The sequence below is a fragment of the Schistocerca americana genome, chromosome 8 (assembly GCF_021461395.2).
Source record: "Schistocerca americana isolate TAMUIC-IGC-003095 chromosome 8, iqSchAmer2.1, whole genome shotgun sequence".
NCBI lineage: Eukaryota > Metazoa > Arthropoda > Insecta > Orthoptera > Acrididae > Schistocerca > Schistocerca americana.
In genome coordinates this window covers 32,784,371-32,807,791 of record NC_060126.1, presented here as the reverse complement: position 1 = coordinate 32,807,791, position 23,421 = coordinate 32,784,371, and the positions used below count along the sequence as shown (strand labels likewise).

Sequence of the window (23,421 nt, the reverse complement as noted above, 5' to 3'; positions counted from 1 at the left end):
CTAGAAGACGGCGGGGAGGATGACGGTCTTGCAGAGAAGAAGTTCGGCTCTGATTGTGAGGCCGTTGCCTTTCAGTAAACTATGGAGTTTTAGTACGTGAAATGTATTCGATATTGCGAATATGGACAACCCATCAGCTGTATAATGGAATGACGAAAGTGAAAATTATACTTATATGGGGTGGGACACTACGAATGTAGTTCATGGACACACAAGGTGAGAATGTGGGTCTCGCGGGAGGCGTGCGCGAGATAGTCCCTGCAGTCGCACTATTCTCTGTGCCCTCGGAGGCTCAGATGGATAGAGCGTCTGCCATGTAAGCAGGAGATCCCGGGTTCGAGTCCCGGTCGGGGCACACATTTTCACCTGTCCCCGCTGATACATATCAACGCCCCTCAGCAGCTGAAGGTATTAATGTATAATTCTAATTTCGTCACAGTGAAAATTTGTGCCATCCATTATGTATACTGTGTGTGAGAAAAGCAAAGAGACTGAAGCACTTGGACCGATTTGGCAATGCTGGGTTGCTCTATTTGTGTAGACCAATGTGTCCCTCTCTTCCACATGCTCAGTCCCATTTTCAGCACTGTGCAGCCATCACGTGATTTTTGAGAACGTCATCAGTGAGGCTGTGGTTTTGTTGTGTGTTACTAAAATAGAACAGTATATATAGAATAGAATATACAATATATACATATATTTATACAATTGAACAGTATATACATAGAACAGCAACAGTACGCCATCAAGTTTTACTTTAAACTTGGAAAATCCACTAGGTTGACAGGCCTTTGGGGAACATTCCTCATCTAGAGCACAAGTTTTCCGATGGCACAAATCTTTTTTGGGTGGCCGCGAACCAGCCGATGATGAATGTCGCTCAGATTCAAAGAAAACGTCGAACGTGCGCGTGGTCTTGTGAGATTATCCCGACGTTTAGCAACAAGGATGATAAGTGACGTGTTAAACACTTTGACTGTACATCAAATTTTGACCGAAGTTTTGCACTTGCACGCAAGTGGACGATGCATCGTGACAACGTCTCATGTCACATGGCCAGTTCCATCACAGAATTTTTGACCTGAAAGGTACTTCTGTTGTTCCACATGCTCCCTATTCACCTGGTCTGAGTCCTTGTGACTATTTTCATTTCCCGAAATTGAAAAATGTCGTATGGGCATGTCATTTTGGGACTCTGGAGAACATTCGCAAGAATGTGGCCGACATGTTAAAGACCCTACCAGTTGAAGCCTTTCAGCGCCGCTTGCAAATCTGGAAACCACGACTCCGACTGTGTAGAGCTGCCGTAGGGAACTACTTTGAAGAGGGCGGTACTGTTGTTTGAAAAAAAAAAAAAATGCAACTCTGGTGGATAAAAATTCATTGCCATTACTTTTCTCGCAAAGCTCGTATATTCCCCCACAGGAGAGGACATTTCAACTGAAAGTCGCTGGCTGGTATCGGTGGATAAATAAGATATTGCAGTATCTGTGTTAATAGGAAGAAAGATGCAATATCGTATAAAGGTGTACGGTTCTGTCTCCACCTTTATTACACGCTTTAGTAATGTGGGCATTCCTGGTTAATTTACTGTCCATTTCAAGGCCGAAATATTTTACTGAGTTCGTGCAAGGGACATCTGTGTCAAACAGGTTAATATGGCGATGTGGTTTTGCGGCAGCGTAACTACTGTCGCTAAGCCCGGATAGAGTGTGTGTTGGTACCGGGCACGGCACGCCCTAGTCTGGTGACAGAGGATGCGGACCCTGCCGTGGCGGCTGCCTGGCGGTCAGCGAAAGACAGCTGGGCGCGCTGCTGTCGTCCGGAATGGGCAGGCCACGGAATGACGCACCCGTACCTGTCGGAACTCTGTTCGCCCTGATGTCCCGCCGAGTGCAGAGCCATTGTTGCTCTCAGAGTCGGCAACTCTGTGCACAAAATGTCACACCTGTATATATATGTTTAACCACTATGCCGCATACGACAGTGAGTAAAATCCCTATTTGTTATCTTCCCTGCTATCGCAGATTTAATGGCCGCCACAGCACAGGGTTACTTTTTCCACCATGTACGAACTCTAGAGATTAATCGATGAGATGATACGGAAAAAAAACGGTATAATGAACTTATGTCCGGAAATGCATGGTTTCCATGTTAGAGACCATTTATTCAATCATATATTGTCACAAAGACTGCGGTCTAATAGGCGCTGTACCATGCAGACAGTTACAGTATGGGTTGAAAATTGTTTCCATTTGTCTCAATACATGCGTGTACGCGCCGTAGCATGTTGTGTCTCACACGTTCACATCGGCCAGGCAGCATCCGAACAGTGTGAAAGGCAGCATGAATACGCTGCCACAGTGTCCCCAAACCTGGAACGGGCTCTCCATACACGATACTTTTGAGACGGCCCCAGAACCAGAAAGTGCACGGGTGATCGAGCAGGCCACGCAACTGGACTCCATCGGCCAGGGAGGACACGACTGAGATGCATCCGGACGTCAACGGCGAAGTGGGCTGGAGCACCATCACACAGAAGCCACATAGCCTTCGAAAGAAGGAAGTGAAGCAAAGGCACTCGCAAGAAACGCCGATAGTTCCGATCTATTAAGCGACGTGAAAGGAAGACTGGTCCCAAAATAGGTTCTCCAATTATCCCGGCCCATACATTTCGGTTTCACCGATGCTGATGATTCGCTGTCACCATACCACAGGGCTTCTGAATACTGTCCCACAGATGACTGTTATGAAAGTGGAAGATGCCATTCCGCATAAAGGTGGCCTCATCTGCGAATAGGATGGACGACACATATCCCGGAATCGTGGTTGCCCGGTGAAGAAACAAGTGACAAAACTGCTCCGGATGTGGAAAGTCAGTCGCTAGTAAGCCCTGTACACGCTCTAAATGATAGGGGTAGTAACAACTGTCATGGAGAATGTTCCACACGGCCGCCTGGCTTACCCTGTACTGGCGGGCCAACTGTCTGGTACTGACACGGCGGTCGCCTCCGACAGTGTTAACCACATTTTCCTCCACGTCTGGTGCCCGAACATTTCGAGCACGTCCTTCATGATTTCCTGCTTCCTGGAGCGACCCTGTCTCAGACAAACGGCGAACGGTGTTGCAAACACTGAATGCTGTGGTTCTTGTCGGCGGGGATATGTCTCCTGATACAACCTTGCTGTCCGCCGCCCGTTGCCATTTGCCTTTCTGTAAGTGAACACCATGTCGGCAAGCTCTCGAATCGAATACGGAACCACTGTCTACAACGCCGCATCACAGCCACTACAAGGTGAGTCAGCAAGAGAAGTGAATCGGACGCACCGTTACCAATCACTATGGTAGGAGAGGGCGCTGGGGCATGACGTATGAGGAACAGTACCGCCCTCTAGGAGGAAACCATGCGTACTATAACTGTGACTGCATAGTACAGTGCGTATCAGACCGCAGTCTCTGCAACAAAGTATGATTGAATAAATGGTCTCTGGCATGGAAAACACGCATTTCCGGACGTTAAGTTCATTTCATCTTTGTTCCGTATCGTCTCATCGCCAAATCCCCAGACTTTGTACACGGTGGAAAAAAACACCCTGTATATTACACGGTTCCACAAGATCGTAGTACGTAGCAATTTATTTTGACACGTGAACTACTCACTAGCTTACACCACGATGTGTCACTTGGACTGAAGATTAACGACAGCTTGCACAACCACAGCGACGCTGACAGATAGAGTAAACAACAGTTTCGCCGCCCGCGTTGCTGCATCCGCACAAAGGCACAGTTCTAGATTTTTAAAATAAATTGCTAGATTTATAAAGAGTAAAACATTGCGCGGCGCCTTGACACTCCATTCACCTGATGATGACCAGAACAGAACGCCTATTAAAGCTGCGGCCGATTAAGGTAATGCGTCAGCTGCAAATGCGCTGCCACTAAATTGAGTCCAATTCTGCGGCGAGCTAAGGGCTACTCGCGAGTCCCCGAAGGCAAAACAAATAATAAATCTTATTTTAATCATCCAGAAATATGAGTGCTTTTTGTGTAATTGAGAGCCATTCGCGCGGTAACGGGGTTTTTCGCTAATGGAGCGTAACGAATCCTTGACGGTGACGGGCCGAGAAATGAAATCCCGCAGGAAATGCGAAATTCCTCTCCGATCAACTCCCGTCCTCCGCGCAAGTTTCTCTTCTCGGCTCCGAAATCCGCCTAACTGCGATTTCTTTTCGCGTATGAACAATGCAGATTCGAGGCAACGAGACATCACACGGTTTGGGATTGTCTGTCTGGAGTGTGCAACGCGTCGCGAAATTTGAAAATAATTGTACAAGGCGGCAATAATCATTGGAAGCGTCACTGCCTAGCAGGAAATGACTAAGCACAGCGCCGAAAATGAAGCCCAATTATCAGTTTGCGCCCTATCCCGTCTGCCGATTACCCGTCCACAGTTCGGCGATTTTTGACGAAATAAAAAGCAAAGCGTGAAGTATCCTGTTGTAATTAGACCGAATATTTGCGTTTACTAGTGACGCTGCTACTTGCACGGCGATTATTGTGGTACAAATTTTTGGCTGGAAATACCGCCTGTGAATAAATACAAATTTAACTACGCAGCTTTATTTTTTCTAAGTGGTCATTAAAAGTGTGTCTAACTGCTGTACACTTAACGAGGCAGGCACCATAAGAACACACGCACCAGTGTTCTTGCGAAAGCCTGGGTGACACAAGGATGTGTCGCTCGCCTAAATAAGTTAATACAGCCGAAACTGGAGTTTTGTTGCCACGTATCAGAAAATGCTACTACACAACGCTGCTGCGTTCTTCTATCGATTCCTCAACTCCCAGCATCCTTCGGCGAAAGTGCCATCGAGATTTGCTACACACTGTGGCAATGGCTGTGTGAGCAGATGTAATGCACAAAGAGCGATCGTCAGAGGAAGCAAACGAAGGCGAAGAGATAGAGGAATCACTTATGGCGCATACTGACGCCCTGAGATGAGTTCATTTGAAACATGAGTTTGCGGGGCAACATTTGTTTGACTACATCAACGCTTCCCGTCCGGAAATTTAGAGCCGTCGTCAGGAAAAAAGTGAATGAAAAATAGAAACTGAAAAACTGGACAATTATTTCCGGAAAATGTAATATGAAATATATTGTGTTGTAAGTGTGACTAAGTTTGTAAGTCTGCGGAGAATAACTGTAAATAATGCCGCCGGTTTCCGAAAATGATACGCAACAAGTAGCTGTTTCTGGCAAAAATCTGTATTCTGAAGCATCCCTCATTCTCTGTTATGCGTCCAGCCTAGGATTTGCATTAACCCGCATGACTGGGAGCTCCCTTTAGTACTTATTTCGGGAACTTGGCACTACACTTAAGAATGACAATTCTATACGAATGCGCGCACTGTGACTTCCACTACTTGCAGGGAACGCCGCAGCGGAGGGTTGGGTAAAAGACTGCCGGTACTGAATTCTTTCTGCTCAGTGTCATCTTTACTAGCAGACAACACTGCGCGCATTAGAACTGTGTGGTAACATTTTGTAATTTATGGCAACAACGATCCAGTTTGGCGCGTTCAAAATTGTTTATGCGAAGATATCGGTGTCTCGTCCCGTCTTTCGCAAGAAAACTGGTCCAAGGGTTTTCTTTTTTGTTTTTTTAATTTGCATTATGTCTACACTGTGAGAGTGCAAGGGTCAGTCATCAAGATTTAATGAACACTTCGAAAAATAAAATTACAAAATTAATTTTGTGTTTATTTGCAAGTATTATTTCTAGTCCTGCTACACATCACTGTACCATATCGTGCTCCTAGAGGGCTCAAAAAGCGCAGCCTGTCGATGAAGCTGAGTGTGGACAGTAATTCGTTTTCTGATTTTGAAAGGAAAAACGCTGCAACAATCCATACTGAGTTACCGCAAAAAAACACACTACTATGGCAGTGGTTAGGTGGTTAAACAAGTGACAATGACGAAAATCGCAGACACACCGTCTGTCCGTGAAAAACATAAAAGACTGGAAAAAAAAGCGCAGGTCATTCCCGTTTTCAAGAATGGTCGTAGGGCGTACAAACATAATTATAGCTCTTCATCGTTGTCGTCAACCTGTCTTATTCTAAAAAATTATGACATTTTTGAGAACAAAAACTTCCTCTCCAAAAATCAATATGCTTTCCGCAAACAGAGATCTTTCGAAACTCAGCTCGCTCTGTTCCTTTATGAGGTCCATACCGCAGTAGACAACGGCTCAGGTGGATACCGCGTTCCTTCACTTTAGAAAGGCACCTCACACCGTCACGCACTACCGTTTAGTGAGAAAAACACGAGCTTACCCAGTATCGGAGCAAATTTGAGACTGGATTGAAGACTTCCTTGCAGATAGAACTCAACACGTAGCTCTTAATGGAACAAAATCGACAAAAAATGGTTCAAATGGTTCTATGCACTATGGGACTTAATATCTGAAGTCATCAGTCCCCTAGACTTAGAACTACTTAAACCTAACCAACCTAAGGACATCACACACATCCATGCCCCAGGCAGTATTCGAACCTGCGACAGCAGCAGCAGCTGCGAGGTTCCGGACTGAAGGCGCCTAGAACCGCTCGGCTACAGCAGCCGGTCAAAATCGATAGATGTAAATGTAACGTCCGGTGTACCCCAAGGAAATTTATAGAATCGTTATTGTTTACATTGTATATAAATGATCTAGTAGAAAGCGTCGGAAGCTCTTTAAGACTATTTGCAGATGATGCGGTCGTCTACAAGAAAGCAGCAACGCCAGAAGATAGTCTCTATTTGCAGAGTGACCCGCAGAGGACTGATGAATGGCGCAGGCTGCAGCAGTTGACCCTGAACGTGAATCAATGTAACATATGATTATCGATGCGTGATTCATAGGAAGAATCTTAAGGAAACGTAACTCATCCACGAAGGAAGTAGCTTATAAGGCGCTTGTTCGGGCTTTTCTTGAGTACTGTTCATCAATCTGCGATCCTTACCGCGCAGGACTGAGAGAAAAGACAGAGAACATCCGACGAAGAGCGGCGCATTTCGTCACGGGATCGTTTAGTCGGCGAGCGTGGCAGACGTTACAAGATAGGCGTTGTCCATCACGGAGAGGTTTACTATTGATATTCGGAGAAAGCACTTTCCGGGAAGAGTTGCACAACATATTACTTCATCCAACATACGTCTCGCGAAATAAGCACGACGAGAAAATTCGAGAAATTAGAGCCAAAGCCAATACAGAAGCTTACCGACAAAATTCTTCCCACGCGCTATTCGCGAATGGAACAGGTATTGCGGGGATCAGCTAGTAGCGGCAGAAGTACCCTCCGACGTACACTGTTAGGTGACTTGCGGAGTGTGATGCAGATGTAGATGTAGAACGGAGAAACACAACGGACGTGCTGTTCAACGCACGATGTACTTTAATCGAGGCGATAAAGGAAAAGAAAGTCAGTGAGGGATCAGTTTCGACGTCTTGTACGTCACTTTGAACATGAAACAGGTCTCCGCCTGCCGTGGCCTTAGCGACTTCTCACACTCATGCAAAAAGCCGCCGAGCCAAGACAGCAGCGGAAACGTGACGGCTGTGTCAGACCAATGCCACGTAAGTAAACATACTTGATGTGGTATCAGCGTTCCGTACCTGAACAGTTTCGCTGGATCATCATGCAAAAATGCTGATGTACAATCTATCCTTAACCTGTTACTGTCTAGCGTTAAATATATATTTCACGTAACATTCTACCATAGTATTCTCTCGTTGGTAACAACGCAAGCATTTGAAATATCTATTGTTGTATGTCTCTCAGTTAAGGAAACTCTATTGTTGACATTTACGCGGGTTTCTGCCAGGAAAAAGAAGGAAGAGGCCAATGTCTGGTTGTTCATTTACTGAAGACTTTTTCTGAATAAGATTATGTCTTGGAATAAGAAGTAAGTACTATTTTCTGAAGCAATATACCACACAAATTTCAAAACTTGATTGATTATAATGTTCAAGGAGCTGAAATTTATATTATAAATTAGCCTCAAAATGCAATTCATTATTATGGTTCAAAATTCAGTTTTTGTGTGTTGCACTGATGTTACGCTAGACAGAACAGGCAATATAATGTTTCCTTCTTTCTCAGAGGCTTGTCTCTGCGCGAAATCGTGGGTATTCTTCAGGAGAAGGAAGAAGATGCAACGAATATATTTACTGAGCCTCCTGAAGCTGATGTAGAGCCGGATGAGATTCTAATGAAGAAGATGGGGTGGAAAGGCAGCTAATCTTGGACCGAGGCAACTTCATGCTGGTGCAAAAGCGGTACTGGCCTACAAAAACAGGTTAGGTGATGAACTTCAGACTGACTGCTCTCATGATGATAAACTAGGAAATGTCATTTCAGATGAAACAGAAAAGCTATAGATCTCAAAAACTGTAATAAGAGATTGGGGAAGGGAGTGATAAAGCTGTTTCCTGAGAGTGATCACAGTAAATACTTCACTCTCCACTTCAGTGCTTTGAACTGTTTTGGAACGACGGAACAATTAATTCTCAGTGCTGAATTTAGAAAATACGTTGTGTTCGAGAACTGCCGACATCGCAAAATAAGACACGAAGAGATAAAAGGCTTTTTACGAATTTCAATTCTCTCGGGCTACAATCCTCTACCTTGCAGATGTTCCTGGGGTTCAGGGTTGAACATGAGAAATTAAATGGTGCGCAACATGATGAGAAGAAACGATGCAAAACAATTATGAGAGTCATTCACTCATCTGATAGCACACAAATCAATGTAAATGATAAATCGTCGAAATTTCGTCCATTCACAGATATGTTTTCTCTCCACTTTCAGACTGAGCAAGATTTGCATTATCATGATGGCATGACAACGTATTTTGGTAGGCATGTGTGCTAACAATTTCTGAAAGATAAACTCATTAGATTTGGATACAAAGTATGGCACCTAAACAAAAACATGGCTTATCTAGTGGATTTTAAAATATATCCACAAAGGAACGAAGCGTACGAGAGAGCATTTGGAAAAAGTGCTGCACCTCTGGTTGAGATGACTGATTCACTTCCCGATAAAAGTAAAAATCAGCCCTACAGGTTTGTTTACATCGCCATCATTGTTGGCTTACCTGAAAGAACGAGGTTATAGTGCAACTGGCACTATTCGTAAGAATCGTCTGCTTAAAGGATGTCAGCTTACAACATCTAAGATAATATCCAAAAGCAATAAGAGAGGAGATTTTGATTGAAAGAGTAGCAAGGAAAGTGGAATAATTATTACCATATAGCTGGATAATTCGGCAGTAACAATTGCTTCGGCAAGCCATGGGATCGATCCAGTGAGCTCTGTCAGCCGATATTCAAGACAAGAGAAGAAAAGAACACTTGTACCGCGACGACATGTTATTGGAGAATACAACAAAAATATGGGGGTAAGTGACAGAATAGACGAAAATATAGCGTTATATATAGTGAGCATCACAGGATGTGTCTGTACATAATGCATGGCTTCTCTACAGAAAAGTGGGTATGAATATGCCACAACTGCAATTGCGGCGCTACATTTGAAATGATACCTGACTTTCCAATGCAACAATCCTAGAGGTCCTGGTCGCCCTGCAGGTAATACATACAAAGGTAGAGTGCTGCATGATATCAGATGCGATGAGAAAAAATCACCTTGTAGCTATTGTGTCACAGAAGACAAGAAGACGCTGCGCTGCAGAAAACTGTGAAGGAACTCCAAGAAAATTCGTGCTGCAAATGTGATGTTGATTTGTGCATAGAGTTTTTTGTACCGAATCACAGACAATGAATGCTGTTGCCTGACATAATGCAAATGGCATACGCTGCTTTATTTTATTTATTGTCACGTATTTCATTTACAATATATGATCTGTCTAGCGTGACATGTATGTTACATCCTCTTTTGCTTAATTATTTCTTTTGCTTAACTTGTCGTAGTGCGTGTCCTTAATGACAATGAACAAATAAATACCTGATTTGTAAAACTGAAAAATGAAAATTAATTCAGGTAGAAATCGGTTACAAGGAATAGGCACGAGCTTCTTTTTAAATTCGAGTCTGGAAGTTCATCATTCTCTAATCACGTGCTTAAGATCATGCCAGTGATGACCAGGTGTCTAACAGATAGTTGGTAAGGACATATGCACAACTTAATAGTCCTTATTTCGTCGAAAGTTAAAATTGCAAGCACAGTACAGATAAAGTGATCATGTGTTGATTCACACGCAATTAATTAGAAATAGTCACAAGTCTGCTAATACGGTCAAATACTATTCAACTCACTCAAAATACACATTTTGATGTCTACTGCTCATAACTGTGAAATATATTCTCACAACTTGAATTAAACTAAAGGAGAGGCAACACAAACGTTTCCCGAGGCAGGGCTAAAATACAGACTAGCTAGCCTGAAGCTATACCGCATGAAGACTATGAGCAGAATTCGCAGAATAACAACAGATCAAACAGAATGTCCGAAAATGGAGCGAGCTGTGGCCGCCTAAAGACTCGCATCAGGATGTCACTGAACTTTATAATATGTAATAGTTTACACACTCTACATGTCATGAAGTTCATCTTTTACTGGCTACACTTTATATGGATATTATTTCTCATGACCATCATCTATTAAAGTATGCAGTACAAATTTATGCCCACGTAATGTGAATCCCGATTTTATGACCATGGAATCCTTCTCGTACCTTAAAATTTTATAATTTTCAATTAAGGCCCCTTTCTCATTAATACGTGTCTCAATAGATTCAGAAGAACCAGACCAATAGATCTCGGTAAATTTCAATAGTTTGGGTATAATTGACACCGGATGAAATATTTAATTAATAATATCTTATGAACTAATTAAATTTTGGTTAACGTAAATACGTTACTGAAAAGGGGCAGTTAGCTGCTTAGTTTGAAAGTGGTCTTTCCTTCCTAACTTACCTATTGGCTGATAAGATTTTCCTTATGGCAAGATGTATGAAGTTGTATAATTGCAATAACTTTTGATAGTCATCATCTCTGACGAAACTAGTTAGATCATTGCAACCAGGATAACATACTGATCAGCTCATTGCAAACAGGCCAACACACTGAATGATCCGATTAATAAAGTTTTTGTGGAGGAGCTGGGGTAATTAGTTTCTAAAAATTTTGATAATTTCCATAACATGAGATTAATATAGAAACTTTAACGACGAAATTTTGAGAATGAAATCAACAAAAATTTTGTAGATCGTACGCGAAATGGGCACTACTGTAAAAATCAAAAATGTTTTATTTGCAACAGCTATCCACAACTCCCGACTTAGACATTTGTCGTGGCGTTGTACCAATTTTCAATACACTTGTCATCGAAAGCAGCCGCCAGTGCTTTCCGCTAATTCTCTGTGCAGGTCTACAGCTCGTTGTCTGTGCCAAAATGTTGTCTTCATAGTCAGCGGTTCGTGCGAGCAGAGAAGAAACTCGGGTCAATTGCGGTCTGTATTGTGGGTGATCAAACACTTCCCACTGAAAACGCTGTAGGAGGATCTTCATTGTCCCTGCAGAGTGCAGCTGAGAATTGTCATGAAGAAGGAACGGCGTGACAGTTGTGTTACATGAGCTGCATAGCTTCAGGGGAAATTTCTCACCAGGCCCTCGTACTTGGCAGGAGTCACTATTTTCTAGATACATTTACGTGCTCACTGTGCGCTCAGTACTGAAAAGAGCGATGTGATGCGATCGACGGGCGTTCTATAGACATTGCCCAACACATCTGTGAAAAGCTTCATCGGATTTTTACAGTGGTTTCCATTTACGCGACCGATCGGAATAGCCCTCGTACATTAAACAGGAGTGCGTACGAAGGAAGGTCGGCGTCGACCTGCTTTGTCACACCACCTATTCAGCAAAGGCGACTTCTGCGTATATTACTACGAGTCCCAGAAAAAGAAACAATGTATGCAGTAGAAAAGTGGACTGACCACCGCCGAAAACGACGAAAAATCAACTATCATTGGGCAATGTGACGCAGAGTGTTTTCTGTAATTGTCTTTGTGTGGTACAAACAGATAACGTTCACAAGGGGCTGAGCGTCATAGATGTATACTGAGGAAATATCTTAACTCGGTTACTGGGGGAGGGGAGGGCTCTCAGGACCAAACATGCTTATGTTCCCAGAGATAGCCCGAGTTCGTTCAGCTCAGCACAAAGTCACATATACTGCTTGTTTCGATTGTCAACTTTTGCCGCCTCCCCTGTATTTTCCTGAAAGAGACTCCTTTTTTCTGAGGTGAGTATACAATTGAATGGCAGGAATTTCCATAACGATGACAAGATTTTTGAGTTGCAACGTTAGCTGGGCAGCCAACATGCAGACTTATGCATCCAGCCTCTCCACCAAATCATCCATCATTGGGAAAAATGTGTCGCACTAAAGGCTGAAATCGTACAGAAGGACTGACGCCATCACCACGTTTCGTGTTCGCAGCAGATAGCTGTTTTCGAGGCGATAATTGAAACTTTATGACAACCCACTGCACTTTTTTTTTTTTAGTGGAGGCAAGTATCGCTTATATCGACTCCTAGCACTGCCTCCCATCCCCAACCCCCTCCTTACATTACATTTCCAGTAAAACTAAGTGTACAACAGTTTGTAATTTCAGAAATTCTCTTTTCCCATGGTATTTTAACTTGGAGCTTGTTGTGTACGTCTGATTTTGTGGATACGAAATGTTCATGCAGAACTGGTGGAGGAAATGTAATTAACAAGAAAGATTACGCCTTCTTCGACGTGTGTTCAGTACAACATAAGAAGTAATTTCCTTGGAAAGACATTTTCTTCTTAAATAACAATAAACAGTGCTGAAAAGAAAGTCTCTTCTCTAGTATGGAAACAACAGCAACATTTACATGGAGGTCGAAGGTCTGAACGACACAGTCACTTGTTGGATAATGGAATAAGATCCATATTAACCGAAGGCCCTTAGAAAAATAGCTACTACTGAAAAATGTCGCAAACTAGTAACTGCACAATGCACTACGTCAGCAAAAGTTCAAGTCCCGACAGTACAATCCAAAGACATTGTAATATTGTGAACTTAGTATAAGTTAAAGGCCTAGAAGGACAGTCCAGTATCAAAGTTGCAGTATGACGAAACTCAGTCAAGTCCGGGGTAGCACTAATGAAAGACAGACCGAAGTGCACTAGCTAATCACTGCCTCGGAAACCGGCGTCGTCGTTGAGGCGGGTCCAGAGCGAATTTCAGGTTGCTAGAAGGCGACTGGTTCAGGAAGACCACTCGGAGTGAACAGCTCAGCGTAGCTCGAGCGCCGGCGTAAACACAGGCTGGCGCCAGGATTCGTAGGCACTACTTCGATGTACGCGGAGCCAGCGACCTCTATCGGCGGCGCCTGCGATGCCGTCTGGCTGGCGCCTACGAGTTATGTGACCGCTACCCTCAGCTGTATTGTTGGTTGCCGCCTGGGTAGGTGCAAGGGCTACCCACAACAGCGTTCTTTTGTAGAGTTGCCATTCCCAAGCAGATAACAGGGTGGCGGGACATATTCTGAACAAAGTGAAGTAAAATGGGGCAAGACATAAGAATTGAACCGACAGGGAAAATGGAAAATATTTAAATATGAGGCCAGAGATTATCTGAGAGTTCAAACACGTGCGGAAATTAAAATGCGGGGGTGGACGGGGGGGGGGGGGGGGGGGCGGGGGGCAGTGTGGGAGTGCATTCTGCGATTTAAAAAACTGACGTTCCAGATGATAAGACCTAGTTATAAGTCAGCGTATCTGCAATTACACTTGAAAAATCACAGGGAAGTGTAATATAGATGATTATCTGCTGTGACACTACGTGAAGTGCTTGCTGATGTACAGCAAGTACGCGCTAAGAACGTGGCACATAAAGAATAAAAATCAGTGTTCTGCAGTGTAAAAATGTTCGATAACGACACACATCAGCATCGAATCCAGTTTCTGGTGTCGCTAGTTGCTGTATGCTGGGCGGCCGCCGACTATACAGCGAGATGGGTCGGCCGTCTCCTCCGTAGGAAAGGCGAATGTGGTATCGGCGCCTGGCGCCTTGTAGCAGTGTGTCGGGGTTGCCGTCCCGTCCCTCCTAGGCGCTTGTAACTCCACGGCAGCACTCGCCACGTGGCACTGGAAATATTTCCGGGTATTCCTCCGCAGGAAGGCCTTACAGGGCGCCCCCATCCATTCCCCTGTCAGCCAACATAGGGAGTCGCCAGCTACGATTCACTGGGCGGAGAGCCTACGGCGCAAGCAGTCCCACAAACAGAGTGGGTACGTCAATCGGACCTGAAGTCCTCGCACACCGCGTCCAACCTTCCGCGGCATCGCTAGTGGATCATCCACGGACTTTGCCTACGTACCTGTTGCTCTACTAGGACAAACAATACACTCAGCTTTGAAAGGCAGAAACTGTTGTTCTCAAATCAGGACGATCTTTAGTTGTATTACTTCGGAAGCTGTTCCTTCAGTTGTACTTGCGTAAGACACTGTGTAATCAAGTTCTAATGTTCTTTGGCTACCCCGACACATCTGTTCAGTGTAGCGTGCACCATCCACACTGTAATTTGACACTAGGCTCATTGGAAACAGTCCCGTTGATGAAACTTCCTGGCAGATTAAAACTGTGTGCCGGACCGAGACTCGAACTCGGGACCTTTGCCTTTCGCGGGCAAGTGCTCTACCAACTGAGCTACCCAAGCACGACTCAAGCCTCGCCCTCACAGCTTTACTTCTGCAATTACCTCGTCTTCTACCTTCCAGACTTTATAGATGCTCTCCTGCGAATCTTGCAGAACTAGCACTCCTGAAAGGAAGGATATTGCAGAGACATGACTTAGCCACAGCCTGGATGATGTATCCACTCCTGCCAGGAAGTTTCATATCAGCACACACTCCGCTGCAGAGTGAAAATCTCATTCTGGAAACCAGTCCCGTTGATGTTTCACAGCTAGGAGTGGCGAGACAGCAGAACCGTATCAGAAAATCTCTGTAGCATCTGAAGGAATTTCTACCAAACTTGGCATGCTATCTGGCAAAAAATTACTGTGACAGTAAGGCACCACGAGCGCCCCTACGGATTAGGGTACGGGTTAAATGGTGCGAGATAAAAGCGTGAGACAGGAACGCTTGGAGCAATTTAAACCAAATTTGATATATACACGACACACTGTTTGCATAACAATACTGTTGTAGTAAGATATCCCTACTACCACAAGGGGTGGGCGGGAGTAAGGGTGGCATCAGGTGTTGACATTTCTTTCCTGTACACATTTGGCTTGGAGTACTCTAAAAAGTCTGATGCACCATCTGTCTCTAGTTTGTCTTGCTCAATGACACGGACAAAAATTAAAAAAAAAAAAAAAAAGACGGTATTTGAGTGAATGTGAAGAAATGATATGAAATACTTTCCCCCACAAACGTAAAATGTGTTTATTCCATTTTCACACTTAAAAAACTCATCCACTGTTCACACATTTCTTCAGGATTCAGATGAATCTGCAGGGCGAAAATCATTACATATACAGATGAACTGTTTGTCCAAATATGTGTGAAATCGTTAAATACACTCGTATGTGAAATATTATGCATATTTACAGGGTGTTCTAGAAGGAATGGTCAATGTTCAACGGTATGAAAAGGAACGCTCATTTGAAGCAAAAAGTTCCAATGGACATATGCCGTATTCCGAATGGAACAGGGCATATGTTTTTGGGGTAGGACCGCGCCCTATGTGTATTACCCATCCAACGTTTTTGACGTTTTATTCTCGTGCAACCTAGCTCATTGCTTTGAGCTTCTTTCTCCAGTCTGTCTTTTTGCGCTTAAAACATCCCGTTAAACGCTCCGTTGTGATTGGTGTGTTGTGAGATAAGTAGTGCGAGAGACTGAGAGGGTATCAGAGTATACGCGCTGGCTAAAACGCCACACATCTACAGTAATGAGGAATATGCAGATGTAGTGTATGTCTACGACTTCTGCAATGCTGCTGTCGAAGAATACCATTGGTGCTTTCCGACACTTCGAATTCCCGATCGCACATTGTGTACCGGCGTGTTCTTCCAAGTTCCCCTTTCTCTTCTCAAAGTGCAGTTCAACAATCTGTGCAGGAACAGTGAGACAGTTTTGAAATGGTGCAGAGTGGTCCTACTACCAACACACGGAGACTTTCTGTTCATTTTTAAAACGTGTGCTGTAATGTTTACTGGTTGTTGTACATTTGTACACGAGGTATACAAAATAAAGAACAATAATGTAAATTACATGTGTTCTGCCTCTGAAACCGTTCAGAATACAGCACACGTCCGCATCAACATTTTTTTGCTCCAAATGATCGTTTCTGTCACATCCCACAGAATTTACCATTCCTCCTGGGACACGATATCTCTCTCTCTCTCTCTCTCTCTCTCTCTCTCTCTCTCTCTCTCTCTCTGTGTGTGTGTGTGTGTGTGTGTGTGTGTGTGAGAGAGAGAGAGAGAGAGAGAGAGAGAGAGAGAGAGAGGGGGGGGGGGGGAGGGGGGGGGGAAATATACGACATATGCGAATGTGTGAAGCTGTGGGCAAAAAGCTAACGACAATAAACTAAGAAGGACGTAACGTACCGAACAGCCCCCACCGCCGGTATCGCCACAAAATCATCACAAAAATTTTTAAAGCACTCCGACTAATCGCAACATTTTTACATGGCAAATAAACGGCAACACACATTTCACTTAATATTTTTTCACCAAATGTGTGCTTATTTTTTTATATCCGGGAAATCGTTTCTTCCGATAACTACAATACTGGCCATTAAAATTTCTACACCAAGAAGAAATGCAGATGATAAACGGGTATTCATTGGACAAATATATTATACTAGAACTGACATGTGATTACATTTTCACGCAATTTGGGTGCATAGATCCTGAGAAATCAGTACCCAGAACAACCACCTCTGGCCGTAATAACGGCCTTGATACGCCTGGGCATTGAGTCAAACAGAGCTTGGATGGCGTGTACAGGTACAGCTGCCCATGCAGCTTTAACACGATACCACAGTTCATCAAGAGTAGTGACTGGCGTATTGTGACGAGCCAGATGCTCGGCCACCATTCAAATGGTTCAAATGGCTCTGAGCACTATGGGACTTAACATCTGAGGTCATCAGTCCCCTAGAACTTAGAACTACTTAAACCGAACTAACCTAAGGACATCACCCACATCCATGCCTGAGGCAGGATTCGAACCTGCGACCGTAGCGGACGCGCGGTTCCAGACTGAGGCGCCTAGAACCGCTCGGCCACACCGGGCGGCCCGGCCACCATTGACCAGACGTTTTCAATTAGTGAGAGATCTGGAAAATGTGCTGGCCAGGGCAGCAGTCGCACATTTTCTGTATCCAGAAAGGCTCGTATAGGACCTGCAACGTTCGGTCGTGCATTATCCTGCAGAAATGTAGGGTTTCGCAGAGATCGAATGAAGGGTAGTGCCACGGGTCGTAACACATCTGAAATATAACGTCCACTGTTCAAAGTGCCGTCAATGCGAACAAGAGGTGACCGAGACGTGTAACCAATGGCACCCCATACCATCATGCCGGGTGATGCACCACTATGGCGATGACGAATACACGCTTCCAATGTGCGTTCACCGCGATGTCACCAAACACGGATGCGACCATCATGATGCTGTAAACAGAACCTGGATTCATCCGAAAAAATGACATTTTGCCATTCGTGCACCCAGGTTCGTCGTTGAGTACACCATCGCAGGTGCTACTGCCTGTGATGCAGCGCCAAGGGTAACCGCAGCCATGGTCTCCGAGCTGATAGTCCATGCTGCTGCAAACGTCGTCGAACTGTTCGTGCAGATGGTTGTTGTCTTGCAAACGTTCCCATCTGTTGACTCAGGGATCGAGATGTGGCTGCGCGATACGTTACAGCCATGCGGATAAGATGCCTGTCATCTCGACTGCTAGTGATACGAGGCCGTTGGGATCCAGCACGGCGTTCCGCATTACCCTCTTGAACCCACCGATTCCATATTCTGCTAACAGTAATTGGATCTCGACCAACGCAAGCAGCAATGTCGCGATACGATAAACCGCAATCGCGATAGGCTACAATCCGACCTTAATCAAAGTCGGAAAAGTGATGGTACGCATTTTTGCTCCTTACAACGTTTCACCACGCAACGCCGGTCAACTGCTGTTTGTGTATGAGAAATCGGTTGGAAACTTTCCTCATGTCAACACGTTGTATGTGTCGCCACCGGCGCCAACCTTGTGTGAATGCTCTGAAAAGCTAATCATTTGCATATCACAGCATCTTCTTCCTGTCGGTTATATTTCGCGTCTGTAGCACGTCATCTTCGTGGTGTAGCAATTTTAATAGCCAGTAGTGTATATTACGTACTGACACACAACAGAAGGGCAATATCGGGAGTGCAGGAAATAGTGCACACGCCGGACGCCGTAAGCCTTCAGAAAATCACACGATACTACGGCGCACAAGCGGCGGTCGCCCTGGCGTGCAACAGACAGGCCGGGAACGCCGAGGTCCGCGTCTTTCGCCCGAGACTGCAAGGGCGGCTGGGGAGCGGCGACGTAATGCGCCGCCTCTTCCGCGGGCTCTTTCTCTCTCGACACAACGAATGTGTCTCGAGCGGCGGCTTTTCAGTTCCGCAGAAACCGGGCAATTACCTAAAAGCTTTCAAACATTCCGCTGCCGCTGATGGCCGCAACGCTCTGTCTGTCTGGCGGCGCATCCAACACCGATTCCCCGGAATACACGACGGCAAAGAGCTCACACTGCACGTAGATAAATGCAACCAGCGCAATGACTGCAGCGACACAATTACAGAAATTAGGTGCACTCACATGACTGAAGCTTCCTTTACTTGAGGAAATACGACAATCTGGCAGTTCTTTTATACAGCTTCATTTGTGTCGAGACGCGTTTCGGGTTTTCACGCATCTAACTGGCATAATAAGAGGGCTGTACAGAAAGTATCCTACTTTTATTTATAAAATCAATCTCTATTCGCACACAATGGTTTGACACTAGTCGCCTTCGAAGGAGCCCCTTCAACTTCTACACACCTCTCTCAACGCTGCTGCCACTGTCGGAAGCTTCCCTGGAAAGCCTCTTTTGGTATAGTAGGCAGCTGCTCCATTGTCTTCCCTGTTCTGAAATCTGGTCCCTTTTCAGTTGGGGAAAAGCCTGAACTCACTCGGTGCTAGACCAGGGCACTCGGAGGCGTAGTAATGGCAACAACCGAATGAAAACATCTTCAGTTGCTCGGACTGATCATTCATTCTTTTGAATGAAATCAGTCTGGTGTGAAGGAGATGTGAAGAAGATCTTCGTTTGTCATTTAAGGGTAAGAAGAATGCATTTCGATTTGGGATTCCTAGGATATGGTGTGAGCAGAAAAACAATACCACTGATTGCTACTTCAGTTGACGTAAAGGGATTCAATTCAAAAAACGAAAGAAGCATAAGTTATCTTAACCTTGACTCAGCTATACGTCCAATGCCCCATAGCTCTGAAATACCTATCCCACTGGCACCTTCCAATTTTTATGAATACCCGAGTGAGTTGGAGGACAAAGTTACATTATCTCCTCAGGGTGAATCAAGCAGAGTTTTTTCTTCAGACGAAGATGAAAAGCCTCAACTATTTTCTCAAAGTGAGCTCAATAATCTAGTAAGAGATTTAGGTCTTTCAAAAGATGCAGCCGAACTGTTAGGTTCAAGATTAAAAAATAAAAATCTTTTATCATCTGGCACTTCATTTTCATGGTACAGACACCGAGAAAAAGAATTTACCCAGTTTTTCTCAAAAGAAGGAAATTTAGTTTTTTGCAATGATGTGGAAGGACTCATGCATTGCTTTGATATGTATGACTCATCTGAATGGCGCCTATTCATTGATTCATCCAAAACTAGTCTTAAAGTAGTATTATTCCACAATGGAAATTAATTTGCATCGCTTCCGATGGGACATTCTGTGCATATGGACGAAAACTATAACGATTTGGTAATTAGCCAGGAAAAAATCAAATATCAGGACCATCAATGAATGGTTTGTTGGGATTCAAAATACTCACGATGCTTTTGGGTCAGCAGGCAGGCTATACTAAATATCGATGCTTCTTATGCTTGTGTGATAGTAAAGCCAGAGAACAGCACTGGACTAAAAGTGATTTGCCACCTCGAGAAACTTTAAAACCTGGAGAGAAAAATGTTATCAATACTACTTTGGTACAACCAGAAAAGGTTTTGTTGCCCCCTCTCCATATCAAATTGGGGTTGATGAAACAGTTTGTAAAATCGCTGCAAAAGGATGAGGACTGTTTTAAATATCTATGTGCAAAATTCTCGAAGCTGTCAGAAGCAAAGTTGAAAGTGGGAGTTTTCACTGGCCCCGGGATAAGAAAACCTTTAACCGACACCCTCTCGGTGGAAAGTATGAATGAGTAGGAAAAAGAAGCTTGGGTATCATTCAAGGATGTCGTGCGCAAGATTTTGAGGAATAGTAAAGATCTCGACTAAAAAACCATTGTTCAACGGATGCTAGAAGCATACGAAGCTCAAGGATGCAATATGAGCTTGAATGTCCATTTTTTACACTCCCACATAGACGGTTTTCCGGAAAACCTGGGAGCTTATAGTGAAGAACACGGGGAGCGGTTCCACCAGGAAGTCCGTGATATCGAGAGACGGTACCAAGGAAGATGCGATGTCACTATGCTTGCTGACTACTGTTGGATGCTTAAGCGGGAAACTAAAGATGGAAATCGGAAAAGGACTCGGCGAAGTCTCAAGGAAAAGAAGAAAAGGTTTCATAAAAAAACATGAATAAGTATAATATTGTTAGTATATGTCTCAATGTTTCATTCGTTGAAAAAAATATTATGTTTGATCATTTTGAATAAACGAGTTCTTTTACCAATTTTTTGTGTTTGAATTTGCAAAAAAACTTGATGTGATAGAAAAAAAACTGACATCACTTCTGAAATCAGCGCATTCAGTAAAAATATCTCATGCAGCTGACAAAATTTTTTTTTTGCAGACCTGTGTTATTCCACCTCCTGGTGTATTTGAAACATATATTGTTGTAACAGTGCATACGGAGTACGTGAAATGATTACATTTCGGTATCAGTAGCACAAGAGGTTCTAAGGTATCAGGTATCGACCCAAGTCGAAGCACCAATATTAGTACGTGGTGTAACCTCCACGGGCATCCAGTCGAGCTTCAGTCGGGAACCGCGCGACCGCTACGGTCGCAGGTTCGAATCCTGCCTCAGGCATGGACGTGCGTGATGTCCTTAGGTTAGTTAGGTTTAAGTAGTTCTGAGTTCTAGGGGACTGATGACCTCAGATAAGTCCCATAGTTCTCAGAGCCATTTGAGCCATCCAGTCGATAGTAAAGACGGTGAATACTGTCCCCTGATACCTATTTTAGTATTTCTGTATGAGTTGTTGGTTGACGAGTCGCACGAGTAGCTTCTCGTCCCACCATGTGCCACACGTGCTCCACTGGAGACATGTCCGCACACCGTGCTGGCCAGCGAAGTTGCTGCACGTCCTGCACCGCACGTTGCGTTTCATTAGCAGTGTGGTAGCGAACGTTATCCTGTTGGAACAATACATTCTCTTCCTGTTTCAAGGACGCCAAAAGAATAGCTAACAACATTCTGCACGTACCGAGCAATCGTTAGTGTCCCCTCAAAAAACACCAAAGGTGTGCGGGAGTTGTAGCTTATAGCACTTCCACACCATAACGCCGGTTGTGGGGCCAGTGTGTCATGGGAGACTCCGCTCTACGAGACTCTGGTCCTGAGGACGTGCTTTTTCATAAGCTGCTTACCTTACTTTTCCTCAGCTGTTCACTTTTTTATTTTTTTTTTATTTCTTTATTTTGGCTTTGGATTACAAGGACCATACAGCCAACAATTGCTATGAAATGCCTAAGAAACATAATCGCAAAAAAGCAGAATAGTACGCAGTTACAAAGTTAGCATACAGACACACTCTTAAAGTAAAGCAAAAGCGCAGTTACACGAACACCAGACAGCCCGCGACTGTGATGACAATGACACTGGAGCAGAATTACGAACAGAACCATGCAGCACCATTATGAAAATCATGCATATGCCCTTATAGTAAAAGACAAAACATAAAAGAGCAAACACCGTACATCATACAATACCTACAACAACAGATGACTGACAGAATTGCAAATAACATCTCGTAACAATTTGGTAAGTGTAGCATACACACACACACACACACACACACACACACACGCACACACAAACATAAAAACAAAAAATGGCAAACACAATATAACCAACGATATGAATGATGATGAAGAGGTCCCATACTCCGAGGAGCGTATGGGACAATGCGGGAGACCCGCACCGCTGTACTAGGCAAGGTCCTAGTGGAGGTGGTTTGCCATTGCCTTCCTCCAACCGGAATGAGGATGATGAAGACACAACAACACTACTCATCACGAGGCAGGAAAAACCCCTGACCCCGCCGGGAATCGAACCCGGTACCCCGCGCGCGGGAAGCGAGAACGCTACCGCAAGACCACGAGCTGCGGACCGATACGAATAACAGTGCCAGTAGAACAGCGGTATAAAAATGTACAAATGAGCAATAATGAAACTGTAATGTATAAACAGAGCTCTGTATTAAAATTAAAGCACAAAATTACGGACCCGATTATGAACCGGGTTGATGCCAAGAGAAAATGAATATATTAAATCTGGAAGCTGGTGGCTTTCAAATGGTCAAATTTATCAAAACAGTGGAGTAAAACAGGAACACTTGGAGGGAGGGGGTAACCCCTCGCAATCAATTTCTTATACAAGTCTGACTGTGCAGCAGTGTACTTGGAACACGGCAATATGATGTGGTTAAGATCTGCAGTATCCAGACGAAATAATCTTCAACCGATGTAGGTGCGGGGAGTAACGCCCGTGTCCCAGCCTCAAGAAAATGTCAGAAGTCACATGATGTCTACGAAGCTGCACTGAGGCCAACCATCGTCGAGAAGAGATGTTCAGTTGTATAGCCACCAGGTGGCCGTCCTTAGAGAGCATACAGACATGTCACTCAAAGTTCCAAGCGTGATAAGCAGCCTTCCGTGTCGTCGAAGGGTATAAGGGATCGGCGTTGGGCGCAACTTCAAAATGGCTCTAAGCACCATGGGACCTCTGAGGTCATCAGTCCTCTAGACTTGAACTACTTAAAGCTAACTAACCTAAGGACACCACACACATCCAAGCCTGAGGCAGGATTCGAACCTGCGACCGTAGCAGCCGGGTGGTATGGGCGTAACTGGCCTTCTGTAATACTCCTC

At 44.4% G+C, this 23,421-nt stretch overlaps 1 non-coding gene across 1 annotated transcript; it reads left to right on the top strand.

Annotated features, from left to right (window-relative positions):
• Positions 1-280: 280 nt before the first annotated feature.
• On the top strand, positions 281-355 carry Trnat-ugu. The gene has a single exon. It is a non-coding gene; the product is annotated as a tRNA-Thr (tRNA).
• Positions 356-23,421: the final 23,066 nt, after the last annotated feature.